General features: G+C 39.9%; 1 protein-coding gene across 21 annotated transcripts in view; it reads left to right on the top strand.

Moving 5' to 3' along the window:
• The window catches only part of TENM3 (teneurin transmembrane protein 3), a 1,343,587-nt gene that overhangs the window by 1,117,790 nt on the left and 211,367 nt on the right, over positions 1-14,430 (top strand). The window contains exon 1 of one of the 21 annotated variants that reach the window (XM_048078301.2): positions 7,087-7,108. The exons of the other annotated variants lie outside the window; for them this stretch is intronic. The gene's annotated coding sequence lies outside the window, so the exon portion shown is untranslated. Of the gene's footprint in view, positions 1-7,086; positions 7,109-14,430 lie in introns of those variants that run through there. 21 annotated transcript variants of the gene reach the window in all.

Here is a 14,430-nt window from a genome sequence, read left to right on the forward strand (position 1 = left end):
TAACTGATCTTAAAACTTGCATCTGACTTGTTAAGATCTTACATCTGTAGTTAATAAAGTAAGAAATCTTTGATAATAGGAGTGGAAAACGGTGTATAAGTATAAAATCATGTTCATTAGTAATTTAAATGTGTAGGTTGCCAAGGACCAGAAAAATGTTTTCTAAAATACATTACGTGTAATGTCAAAATTCCTGCATGGAGAGGTAGAAAATAATGACTAGTCAAAAGTCAGACTAGTCAGCTGAAATACTTTCAGTAGACAATATTTTTCTTCATGCTTTAGGGCCGTGAGAGGAGCTGCAGTGGGTTCTCAAATACAGCACAGAACAGTCTTAAAGTTTGTCAAGGAATCTGTGATTTAGTAGCCTGTTTACATTTATGTCAGTATTGTATAATGATGTTAGTATATGGAGTAATAGCATTTTGATTCTAAACTTAATGTTTAAAAATACCAAGAAAATTTTAAAACTGCCTTACTTTTTTTTTTTCTTTTTAACTGTGTAAGATCCCATCTGGCTACTGCAGATGGATCTTCAGAATGATGTAGTGGATTGCTTCTTATGAGAGGTTATAAGTTTGGAGTTATCACATAAAACATATTAAGGATATAATGAAAAAGAACAATAAGCTGTTTGCTCTCTCTTCTGGTAGGCCATAGCTCTTTCGGGAATTCACATGAAGGGCTTACTTTTCCCAAAATGTTTGTTGGCAGAGGTTTGTCAGCAAGCCCTGACACCTGTTCGCATTGGTAGGAGCATCTGTTATTTCAGTGTTAAAAATTTTACTTCTGTGGTTTTAACTGAGTTCCACTTCTGCTGTTGATATAAGTGTACCCATCTTAGAATGTTTACTAGCATAAATCTATTTATTTAGAGGTGTCGTTACTTTTTTCCCTGTTTTTATTAGGAAAACTAGTCTACCATCGCGTGTGTTTATCTGTTTCTTGCAGTTTTTATAGCTAGTAATCTCTAAATAGTAAATACGTTGTCAACGATTTCAGGCTATTTTCCTGAGCTTTTCTTGCATGTTATTTTTTCCCCTACACACACTATCACAGTAATATCCAGTCCTGAAAGCCTTATCTCAGCTATGCTGGCAGTTCAAACCAAGTTTTGTCCCTAAAGCTTTTCAATGCAAAAAAAAACATAAGTTACATCATGGTTTCACGCTGGGTTGGCTGCCTGGAGTGAGGGGGGGGTGGGTGTTGTAGCACTTGGACAAGGAGAAGGAGGAGGAGGATGGAAGTTGAGATTTGTGTAATGAGTGTGAAACATCTGGATTTACAGGCTTATCTGAAGGTGATCCATGAGTGCTGTGCTACTACTTAGTGTGGCTAGAAGAGCTGAGAGAAAGGCATTGATAACAAGCTCTTGTTTCAGATGCATTTGTTGTAGGTATGACTTGTCTCTGTTATGAAAATGTTTTCTGGCAGGATGTGACTGTGTTTGATTTCTGTAAATCATGGTGTTTTTTTTTTAAAAAAAGGACATCCGAATAGCTAGAACAAGGTACTGTTTTAGATTTTGTATAATTATTTGTAGCACAGTGAGCTGGCTAGTATTCATTTCAGAAATATGCTAAAATATTTTTAAAACAAGAAGAAAATAGCAATACATCCTCAAGTTAAAACCTTTTCAGTGCATGCAGTTTACATTTTATATCTCAGTGTGCTATGTATTCATTAATTTAATACAAAAACACCATCTGTATTAAAAAAAAAATCAATAAAATAACTGCTGCTTTCTCTTCATAGCAAGCAAAATAACTGCCAGATCACATTCAGCAGGAAGACCAAATGGCTTCCCCTCTGCCCCCACCTCCGGGGCCTGGGGTGCATCTCCAGTTATTCTTTCCTCACCAGCGTGGTACTATGTATCAGGCTGGGCGATTTTCCATTGTGAGGCAGCTGGTCGTGTCTTTTATGAGCGATGCGTCACTCCCTGACCGCGTTTTGGTAGCTGCGTGGAGCAGAAGGGCAGTGCCTCAGGAGAGAAAGAAGATGGCGGTAAGGCCGTGCGGCCCACGTCTCTCAGGGCAGCAGCCCGCTTGAAGTGGTCTGCAGGCTACCTGCTTCCTTCCACGTCTCTTGCTCTGAAAGCTTCCTATTTTTTCTATCCCTCCTCCTTCATATCTGCCCTGATTTTCACCTCATTTTTTTCCCCCTGGGTTTGGTTTTTCTTTCAGTTGCTCAGCTGGGCAGCAGATGGGTTTGTTTTATTCCATATCCTGTGTTGATGCTCCTTTTTGGTATCTCTTTTACCATCTTCTTGGGGCCAGCAGTGCTTGTGGCCCAGGCCCATCTGTGACCAAGGCTGGACCATTCACTCTAATTCAGACTAGTGGCTTGACAACTGGGCAGATTTTTGAAGTGATTTATGCTGGTTTAAGGGAGTGCAGGGGGAAGGCAGGAGAAGGGCTTGGGGCACCTTTGGAATGTCAGGGAGAGGAGAAGCAACATCTCCTTTCTCCCCTCCACCAACCTTCCTCTCCATCCCAGCCTTCTGCCCCAGCTGATAATCACCTTTTTGTTTCCTTTGGTTCATTCTAAATAAAAACTAGTGGTTATGGTACATGTTCCATTTCAGGAAACAAAAAATTAATAATACAAACCGTCTTTTAGTTCATTGCCCAGCTAGAGAATGTACCAATTTATGGGACTGCAGATTTCCATACATATCCTGGTTTGGGTGAAGTAAGCGCCACCAGACAGAGACAAGCCATGCTTAGTCTGTCCTGTGAAGAGCTGTACATGGTGACTTCAGCAAGAACAGGACTGGTTGTGGGATTAAATTTAAAGAAGTTCTTCACTATTTAATCTGCAGCAGCTGATTCAGTGTGCAGTGCATCTCCTTTAACCATTACTGCTCTTCTGCTCAGTACTTGCCTTTCCTAATCCACAGTAAGTATTGGTGTGGGCAGCAAGGCTGGAACATACTGATTTAGGAAATGAAAGGTGGCTTACTTGCTATCTTGAGGAGCCAGGACCTTAGGACTTTGCCCTGGAAACTCTGCATTTATGCTTTGCGCTTTCAAGTTGGTACAGGAGGAAGAGTCAAATCCTCTTTCAAATTTCAGATAATTATTAAGTAACTTATTCTAAGATTAAATTTACATTTTAAAGGGAAGATATGAGCCTTGAAATGTTTCAATTAGTAATATTTTTTGCCTTCAAAATCCTTTCAGCTTACCTGTGAGCACTTCTAAAGAGATACAGTGGTGGTTGAGGCTAATTATGAGCACTGCATATTAATACTGTAATTGGCTAGCATTGCCTTCCCCAAACAACAACAAAATAACCAAATATTTTGCAGTCGCTGTGAAGTAGACAATAGGAATACTAAAAGGAAAGTATTTATTAAGAGTGAATTGTGATTGGCATATATCCGAGCAGTTACAATTTCAATATCCCAATCCTAGAACTACTTTATTATTATTTCCCTTTTTGCTTCAAAACCTGAATAGGAGCATAGAATGACTGGCATAAAATAAAATACTGTTTTAGTTTGCACACTAAGGTGGGTGGCATGCTAGAAAATCAAGATATCCGGCTAAATGCTACTTGTTTCCCAAATAACTGCAGAGCTGCATAGACCTGAAGAAAAAAAAAAAAACATACTTCCAGTATCTTTGAGGATACTGTTTTGAGGTGAATTTCTTCTGGTTTCTAGCTTGCCATTTCTTTGTAACTGCTTATCAAGCTTGTCAGCCACAGGTTTGGAGCAGCTCACGCTGCTGCTTGTAGCTGCTCTGCAGACCTGCAGGCTACATGAGGCTTCAGATTTATAAAGTATTGCCCTATTAGTCTGTCTTGGTAATTGATAATATTAGACATAAAGTATGGTCACTGCTTATGATATCAGTGGAGTGGTAGTAGGTCAATAAAATTTTGGCAAATGCTTCTTTTATATTGGCATAGTAAGAAATGCAAATCATAGAGTCTGGTATTAAAGCAAGTTCTTCCTCGACCCAGATTTCCAGGGGCTTCACGTCTGCAAGTGGGACAAGATTTTTACAAGGGTTCAAATGATTTCTAAGATGTAGGAGGTCCCCTTTATGAGACAAGTAGATGAGAATTTCAAAGAGGTCAGTGCTCAGAGACAGGAACGGATGAGAAAGGAAAGTTTTTCCCCCTATCTACTACCCTAAATCTTGGAGTAGAATCACCATCTAAGGCTCAAACCGCTTTTGAGCTGAGAGTTCAGTGCTACCAAAAAGGTGACCCAGAAGAAAATTGGTGTGGGGTGGGGAGGAATAGTGTTCTGTTGTGTTAGCATGTCGGATCAGCTCCCTGTGCAAAGTGGGGGGCAGGAACACCTGGCATAACTTCAGCCTTTGTTTGCAGTGCTCGTGTCCAGCACCTGTGATCTTTGAAAAAAAAAAATGCATCCTATTTTGCATCTCTTTCTTTTTTTTCCAATTTGGCTAAAGGCAGTCATAGTGACAGTGGTTCGAGTTACTGCAGTGTGGTGTTTGATTGTTGTGCCCCACCCTAATCTCTTCTTTAAGGATTTTTCCTTGCAGTTGGAATGTCTGTAGGGCACGGTCACATTAGTTAAACATGTACACTGATGCTGCAGTATCAGTGAAAGTGAAGGGTTCAGTGCTGACTTGCAGCGTATTTGCTATTTATTTACTTTTCGGGCTACCCAGTGGGATATGAGACTGAACTTGTCTTGCTCTTATTTGAGCCTCAGTATGCTTACTGTGCACATTTGTGCAATTGCTGTGAAGAAAAAATCACTACAATAGACTCGTAAACCTGAGCAGCTGTAGGGGCTTTCTCCGCAGAAAAATCAAAGGAGTCTGTCCCGGTCTCCCCGCGAGTCTGCGCACCATGGCTTGCTGCTCCTGTGCCCTGGCAGTGCAGGAGCATGGTCCTACCTGAAAATCATGCTGCAGCGTGATCTGGGCTGCAGTCGCTCCTTTCCCCAAAGCCCTATGGCTCAGGTTTGTCCCTTCCTGCCTTCTGGAGAGCGTTTACTCCTTAAAAACACCCCAAACAGCTGCACATAGGTCAGGCAAGCACTTTTAAATAACGTGACTCCTGTAATAGGTTGTCTTTAGAGCTGAGCGAGATTAGCTAAGCTGCGTGATTTTCAGGGAGCTGAATGTTTGCCCAGTTCCTCTGCAGCATATACCCCTGAGGAAAAATGTCAGTCTGCAGTTACGTCAGGATGTGTAGGTGCCAAGTATGTGCTGTATAGCATCCACAGTTGGTTACCCACAGGTTATAAGGAGGCTGCTTTCTGTTATAACTGCACGGCTATTTGTTTATTGTTGCTGGAAAAGAATAATTGTATTGCTTGGCTTCAGGTACTAGCGTGTACTTTTATTATTTGTTACTGATAATTGCCCATTTGTAGTAATACGTAATTTCCTATTTTGGTGAGAGATGAGGAAATATTTTTGAAAGGCCTAAACCTTTATTCTGGGGAGGAAAAAAAACCAACAACTTTCATGTCAAATAACTTACAGATTTTTTGCCATCAGCCCCTCAACTTGGTCACTGTGGTGATTTTAAAATCTCTTGGGTAAAAATAGACAATGATGGGCAAAAATGGACAGAGAACCAACAAAGAACTCATTGTTCTATTCATGTATTTATTTCTAATAAAAAATGAGGTTGTTTTGAGTCATCCCTGCTCTTTCTTAGCACCTCATTTTGTGTGAGTTTGCAAGGGAGAGGAAGAGAGGACAAAATCGTGGGGAGAGATGGCATCTAATGCTGCACCTGTTTCATGGCGTGCAGCTTTGCTGTTTGCCACCCGAATGGATATTTAGAAGGGAAGATAAATAGTGGGAAGACCAGCTCAGACCTCCCAGTGGCTGTTTAAAATAAGGGTTATCTGATTTACAGAATGACCTTTTAGAGATACCGTGTCTTAGTGGTTTTTCTGCAGGCTCTTGCTAATTGATTTAAAACTTGTCCGGAGAGGTCAGTTTTGTTCCTTGGTTTTCCCTCCCAGATGTTAGGGCTGTTAGATGGGGGACGAGGCTGTGTGGCCTCGCCAGATGGGGAATCCGTGTGCTAAAAGAACTCCTGTGAGAAATGTTACAGGAAGGCGTTCGTGCTGTCTGCAGCTGTACACGAGTAGCTCTGTGCAGTACAACATCTTCGGGCATCACACAGTCTTTACCGGTGTTTGTTTTGAAGCTTGCCTGAATTTTTAACAAGTGTCTATAAACGTCTCCATCTTGTTTCAAAATAGACAATGTCCTACAAAGCAGTTTCTTCACGTATTATTTTGCTTCAACTATTTAATTAATTTTACTAAAAGAGAGAAAGTGTGAGATGGCTGCAAACTATTTCTTTCTTAGAAAGCATATTAATATTTAGCACAGCATTTAAATGTGCCTGATTGAGACTCCTGTTTTGCAAAGCACCAAGATAGCGAGGACCTTTGATGCAATATGCCTATTTCATTCATCACTCGTGCTGAGATCCAGGTAAAGTGTAAAGCTAAGAATATGCTCAGCTGTTCTGCAGGGTAGATGCTTTAATGTATTGAGAAGTACCTGTTTATTGATAAAGCAAGGATTGTTATCAGCAGATAAAATTTTGTGTTTTCTGTAGTACTCTTCATTTCTCAATTTTAATATAAAACACTTTCTGAAATTGAATCTTTAACGTTATTCAGTTCAGCTGAGGGGAGGAAACATTAAGAGATAAGAAAAAAATGATGTTTTTCTCATTCCTTTGTAACATTTCTATTTTTTGTTGAGCTTGTTTATACTTGTCTGTTGGTTTGCGGTGAATAATCCACGTTGTTTGTCATTAGATCACGGAGCTGCGGTCAGCCAATATTAGCTCTTGCTCTGAATTCAATGTTAGACAGACAAGGCAACTCTGTGCTAAATTTTTATTAAAGCAGGAGGTATTTGTAAGGACAGTAGATAATCCAGATAAATTGCAGGTTCAGAGTAGCTGTTGTCTTGTGCTTAATCTTTGCTGGGACTAAATTAAGAAACTACATTAAATGAAACACGTGTTTTTGTTTCTGAGGCTTCATTCCAGGATAATCCAAGCACGGAGAAGCTGGTAGCCACTTCACGGTGTATAGGTTGCCAGACCACTGATACTTACCAGACCCTTTTACTGGCACATGGTGAGTTTCTGTCAGCGCGTATTTCAAAAACGCTTTGAAATCCTCTGGTGGAAGCATTTCCTAAGTGCCGACGCCCTTTTAAATGTCTATGTGGGGATCTTACTGGGCTTTTTTTTCTTTTTTTTTTTTTTTTTTTGTAACCAAAGCTAATGTAATCTGAAGGGGAATCTTCCAAATTCTCACTGATGGTATCTTACCGTGCTGCAAATAGTTTCACTGCTGGTTCCCAGTAGCTTCACAAAAACAGATGCTGCTCTCAATTTTGAGAGGGATGCACAATGTCCTAACAACAGCACTTGTCAAAGGGCCCGCTGGATGTTATAGCAGTCCAGACTTCTTTTTTTTTTTTTTAACTGGATTAGACTGCAGAAGCTCAAAGTGGCCAGAGGCACAGAGCGTATTTTACAGCACAGTGAAGTGCAGAAGGTGGAACTTCTCCAGACAAATATCTCTTCTAGACCTTCCTCCTTCAGCAAATCTCTTTGTTTTCCTGCAAGAGGTCAGGGTCCCACAGTCAGTGTCCACAGCCTCCTGATATCTGAATGGCCTCAAAAGGCTTTGAATGTTCCCTGCATTCAGCCTGTTGTAAGTAGGACATTTTTTCTTGGGCCATGTATAGCGCAGGTACCTCGATGGGCTTTTTGTAGCTGTGGTGTGCCAAATACTGCCCTCCAGTAACTGCTGCCGTGGCCTCAAATGGCAGCTATGGGTGCAGCTGTCGCATCGCACGGATGCTCAGCAGTGCAGAAGTGAGAGTTTATTTTGATGAGTAACCTTCATTATTCCACGTGGTCTGAAATTATCTTGTATTTTAATCATGATAATGTTCATCTGGTTGAATTGGGTATTTAATAAACACGAGTTACATCTCTAAGCTGCTCTGTCGTGACATAAAATAACAGAGGGAAAAAAACGCGTGCCAGCTGATGTCGTCTTGCTTTGTTCAGCGAAGGCATTCTTGTCACTGTGTGCAGAAGTAAAATGATGCATTAGTACCCAGACAAAGTAAAGTGAGTAATTTGGGGAACTCTAGTGGTGCAGCATTTAACTGTGGCATGTTTAGTTGTCAAGAAAAATCTGTCCTGCTTCATAGGGGGTTTATAGGTGCAGTGACAGAAGGATGTGACTGAAAGATGGGCTTATTTTGGGAAACCTAATTAGAACAGCAGTTTTATTTTTCTGTTATTGTTGCCCAAGGTTTGTCGTGTTTCTAGTGTTGCTATTAATGTCTTCTTAAATGTCAAATTCAAACTGCTGATGGTGATCATCTCATATCATATTGCTAAATATATACATCCCGTTGAGAATGTATAATGTAAATTGTATGCCAGACCCTCTACATATGCGTGTTAAAGTCTTTTAAGGAAAATTTGAAAGCAACCATTTAGTTTAAATTTGTTTCCTGTTTTCCTTAAGTGGCATACAAAACAAATGAAGACTTTTTTTTTTTAAAAGGAGACTTCATGCTATTGCATTATTTTTAAATGTTTCTATTTTCTGAGGCATCATGACACTAAATGCTGTAAGAAAGAAATCCCAAATATATCTTTTCCTGATGAACTGAAAGTTAATGTCATTTGCTTCTAAATGTTGCTCTGTGAGGTCAAGTACGTGCCTGCATCTGCCACCTAGCATCTAGCAGTCAAATGGAGAAAAACAAAAAGTGCCTCAGGGAAATCCTTTGTAAAACTTGGTAATGTACAAAAGAAAAGTAAGTTGGCCCTGGTATTCTGGAAAATTCAATACAGTTTCCATTACTAATGATAAATAGCTCTTCATTTTCTTTTTACTGAGTCCTTTTTGGAAATGAAAAGTCACTTTAAGATGTTCCTACAGTCATTAAATTAGTTGGCTATTTAATCCGAGTCTTGTGTGAGCGACTGCTGTGTGCAGCCTAAGTTGTGTTCGGTTCACTGCTTGTTGGAAAGAGGGTGTGCAGAGTTGTCCTCTGCTACATGTTGAATTTCTTGGGTTGAGCTTTGCATCTGTGGTTTGGACTGAGACATCGGTTACTTGCTGTTGAGGCTGTTCTTTTATCTTTTTGTGAGAAATCACCTGTAGCTTCCACGTGTAAATAAGATTGCAAACATAAGTGAAAAATAAGTTAGGATCTCATTGCTGCTACATGCAGTTTTAAAAGACTCGGGAGATAACATACCAAGGGAATAAGATTTAGCCTGGTTTTGTGATGTTTCCAGTGGACTTCAGTATCTGCCATTATGCTTTTTTCATGCTTCAAAAGCAAGGTCTTGAAATTTTAGAGTTATAAATATATTTATTATATTCACCGACGTCTGTGGAAAAAAAAAAGATGTCTGACTTCTGGCACATGAATACATAATTGTGGGATTTCAAAGTGCTTATATCTTGTTAGAACAGCAAACCTTTGGATATCAAATATGCAATTTTGAAGAAATGAGGGATGCCATTTATTTTTATTAAGCTGGGATTTGAATGTTTGAAGAAAGTATTGGGGGAGGCATTTCTTTTGAAATGGAAGTAATATTCCTCATTTGCGATGTTAAAAATATTATTTTTGGCATAGTTACATTCTTTATAAATAAACACAGAAATCTGTGCCTGAAAGAAATATGCTTGTTTTCCATGTCTACTTATAACTTTTTTACGTTATTATTTTCACTTTTACGAGGGTTTCTGTTTAACAGCAAAAGCAGAGTTGAATGTACAGCTCTCTAAATTTACCATTACTTCCATGAGATGGAAATGCCAGTGTATTGATTAAAGAATATCAGCGCATGGAAAACATTTTGTCTCATTATCAATTAGTAAGTCACAAGCAAATCAGTGAGTGATGTTTTTCAGGTGGGAAAATGCAGGATACAGTTAAAATTAACTATTTCAGTTGACCATAACCAAAGAAGAAGATAAGGATAATAGTGCTTGGAAATCAGCCTTTACCTTTCTTTTCATTTGCTCAGTAAACCTCCTTCCATCTTCTGTGCAGCTTGGGCTCTTGTCCTGTTGTTTACTTACGTATTCCAAATACCAAACCTTCTATGAGTATGCTTTTATATCCTGAGGAGCTTACACTTTCTATGGAAGACTAAGGTTTTGGTCAACCTAAATTTGTAAAAGCTCACACATTCGTATGTTTCTATATATGACGTGCAATAAACGTAGGTTACGGGACAGAAATTCATAAATTTAGATGTGTCTTACATGCCGACTGATCTTTTTCACCATGAGAAATTTTAGTTATTTTGTGTATTTTTCAGTGCCTGGCCTTAAGGTATTTTGTACTGTTTTTCTAATTACATGTATGAAGTGGCATTTTGGGAACCCTTGGAGATTATTGAGAAATCCTTTTCATAAAGGTAGCTGTTAAGTGTGAAGAATTAGTTCTTTTTTTGGTGGGGTGTGTTTGATTACAAGGAAATTATATCCTGCATTTAGTAAGGTGAAAGCCAGTGCACCCTTCTTCATGCAGTAATAGTGGTCCTCTGGTATAAAATTACACCATTAACTCCCTAAAACACCTTCTAAATATGGTTTACAATTCTAGTGCATTTTGTCTTCCAGGTGAATATGGTTATTCCTTTGTGTGTTTGGGATTAAGGATAGCTTCATGAAGTAAGCATTATAATTGTTTGGATGGTCCTGGTTTGGACACCTTGTATTTCAGTGTAAACATGAGGATGTTTGTTTTGTTACAGGGAATCATTACAATAGGTAAATAGATGGAGGAGGGGGTGTTGGTGGTGGAGTAACTGGCAAATACAGTGAGATGTGATTAGTAAAAATTGAAAAAATATATATATTTAAAGTGATGTGACCAGCCATAATAGAAATAAGGGAAAAAATTACAATGTATGTTAAAAAAAAATACACATATTTGGGAATAAAATCAGTGTATTGTTTCCCTGGAGGATGTTACCTAAGTCTTAGAAACTTATTTAAGAAGTAGGTTGCACACAGCACTGAGAAATAAAAATGAAGAAGCAAGGAGAGCAGTGGGATAACCTAATCCAGTAAGTCCTTTCTATCTCCGACTTACAGCTGTAGCCTGTAAGTGAGGTTCAGCTGGACACGAAACCTGTGCCTCAGGTACAGGTGCTGGATGTGCTTCACAAAGTCCTAAACTCTGAATTGGGAGCAGCTGGACATGTGCTGGCCTTCTTTTGTTTCAGGTAGATGACATTAGGACATTCAACTTCTTTGCATTGATTTCATATGAAAATGTTATTGATGATTTTGAAGACTAGGGAGGGTTACCGTGAAGACAAAAAAGACCTGGCATGCATGAAAATGTGTGAGAACCCTTGCTCAAGAACATACAGCGCATCTCAGTTGTGTGTAGACATGACTTTCCTCTTTTTGAGTTAGCTGATGCCAGTGCAGACCTTGTCAAGCCTGCATCTCGTGGTGGGAAATCCAGTCAGTGGCAGCTGCCGGGTACACAGGTAGGACACAAAGAGGGCCCTCTCTGTGCAGCTTGATAGGACTGGAAGGCTTGAGAGTCTGAAAATCCAGTCTTTCATCTTTGTGAGCTTTCCCTTCCCTGCCAGGATTACACCTGTGACAGCCCCACAGAGATATTTGTTGCTGCTCTTGATATTGTTAATATTAAATATTAAAATTAAGTATAAAATATTAATATTTTAGTAGTCACACATCTCCGCACATCATTAGAGCCTTTTTGTACTAAGCACTTTTCAACAATACAGAGGCGCAGTCCCTGTCCTGAAGAGCTTGTAATATTAAATGAAGGATGTATGAAAAACGGGAGCAGATGACTCAATCATATATATGTATTATATATTTTGATTTTAAATTATGAGCAAATTGCCAGTTGTTCCTGTTTTCTCTTTAATCTCCCTGTTGGTTGGCTGATTTGGGACAAGAAACTGCAAATAGATGTAGATTTGTATTCGCTTGCTCTTCCTTCGTACTTGGCAGATTTCTGCAATTTATAGAAGCTTGTAGTTTCTCAATTTAAAAAAAAAATAAAATCAGATGCAATACTCAAAATGAATAAAGAGAATTAAATTTATAGGTCATGTTCCTGGCTGCTCTGAGGGCGGCACAACAACCTTTGTAAATGGGCCGTGTGTTCATCCACTGGGGTTGCAGGGACAGTCCTAAAATTAAATTTATGGAGGCCTGGAGACTGCCAAAGGTGGGGTTCCCAGACACCAATTATGTCTTATATTTTAGCAGTAGTCTTGTATTTTACCCTCTAGAGGATATCCCAATGCTAGAACAAATCCTTTCGTAGCTAAATTTTACTGACTTTAATCAAACAGACTAGAGTACAAATTGGTTCCAGATCTGGGATCCATATTTATTGTAACTGTTTGAAAATAGATGGAGATTCAAGTTGGCTCATTGAGCAACTAGAAGTAAAATGCCCTTGTCTGGTGGCCAAGTGTGAGTTGGGATGACCTCAGGAGCTGGCTGCTCCAAGGGGAGTCCCTGCCGGGCCCCCTGTGGCCATGCTGCAGAGGAGATGCAGTGGGTGGAAGGTACACAGAGGACAACTCCGTGACGGGACGGTCCTGCAGCCTGGCTTGTGTTGGGGAGTGCTTGGGGAAGGGAGGGCTCTGTAACCACAGCAGGTCAGGACGGACAGACGGACAGACAGACGCTGGGCTGCAGTTGCTTGCTGTTGCAGTCATCAGGAAGATGATGTCCTGTTTGGGTATGATTATCTGAGGGCAGTCTGGCTTTTCTGATATCTTGAGAGTGTCAGCTGAGCAGAAGCAGCTCTGGGAGGAGAGAATCTGTAATTTGTAATGACTTGGTGGGATTATCCCAGTCCCCGGTAGGTAAGGCTCAGCAATGCACTTTGATGACCAAGGATCCTTCACAGCAAAATCGCATAGTCTCTTCATACAAATACACCTGGAGTGCATACATGATAGCATTATATCCACCAGCCCCAGGGAGAGATATCATAGACTTGCAGGCTGTGAGCCTTGAAAGGGCAGCAGGGACTTAGGCTTTCGGTAGGGCTTCTCCCTAAAGCAGTACCTGAGAGTACAAGGAGGGGAAACCCTGTGTGTGGGTGTCTGGCACAGCTGCTGCTGCTGCAAGGTAAGTAGGTGGGTTGCTTCTGTGTCTTATACTTAATTTGACTTTTTATCTATCCCTGATATTCCTGTTGCTTCTTCTGTGTGCGTGTGGCTTCCTCTGAAGGTCTGGTACTTCTGTGTCTCCTTTCCTGGGGTTCCTTAGTTCGTTTTTACCCCTCCCTCCTCCTGTTATAAAGCGAAATGAATCAAACTGCTCCATAAAGCTTAGCAGTAACACCATGACTGAACTTGTCTCCTTTTGTGTTGTTACGACTGCATTCAAAGTTGTTGATCAGCCACCCTGGCCTGCTGACAGGCATGTCTGATTTGTATGGCACTTCAATCTCTTCAGTTTTTGTTGGAAAGGGACCCCTTCCATTAATAGTTTTGTTTTTTCTGCATGCTCTATTTAGTGTTCCTGTGGTGTTTTTTTCAGTTTATTTGCTTCCACTACCCCTAAACCCAGTTTGTCAGTGCTGCAAAGGTTCATAACTTCTTGAAGCTTCTACTATATGTGAAGCGTGTATATGAAAAAGTGGTGTATTAAAAACTCTCTCATTTTTCTACATATTAGTATTTTAGTGTTGTTTCTGCATTTGATCTGAGTTTTTGTAATGATCTAGGCTTTTCTTAAGATCAAATCAGTCATCTTGTCTTATATGTAGCAACTGCACAGCGACATCTCTTTTACGTGAAATATATGTCATCATTTTGTATTCTGCCTGTGTGAAGAAAGTCTCTTCATCAAAGGTCTAGTTAGTGTGTAAGTGCTTTGTTTATTTGAGGTTTCTAAGCATTACACATTTTCTAATCTGTTTGCTTATGGTTTCATGAAACCATGGAGTTTTTATGATGTCTCACATTGGCTTAGCATATATACATTATAAGAAAGCTTATATTTTTGTGATTTCTTTTTTTATTGCCACAGTCCTTGAAATGAATCAGTGGGAATAAGGTTTAGAGCTGTATGGTGACAAACAGGACCAGTGGTGTTTCCAACTGATGTCTTCTCAGGAAGTCAGGGACATGACCACTGTCCTACTATTCCCACTAGGTTCTTCTACGCCTCCTTGCTCCTCCTTTGGTTTCCATCACTGATCATCATCCTTTTATAATCATTTCTAGGAATGTACCAGTCCAACTTCTCTGGCCCTTTTTATTACTCCTCTTAGTGTAATATTATGCAATTCCACAGTGTCCTTCATGTGTTTCCAGGTTGTTGTTCTTGACTCTGCGTTACCGAATTTCACAAAGTGTGGCCGAGCTGGCTGGCAGCCCAGCACTGCTGGA

The sequence above is a fragment of the Anser cygnoides genome, chromosome 4 (assembly GCF_040182565.1).
Source record: "Anser cygnoides isolate HZ-2024a breed goose chromosome 4, Taihu_goose_T2T_genome, whole genome shotgun sequence".
Classification (NCBI taxonomy): domain Eukaryota; kingdom Metazoa; phylum Chordata; class Aves; order Anseriformes; family Anatidae; genus Anser; species Anser cygnoides.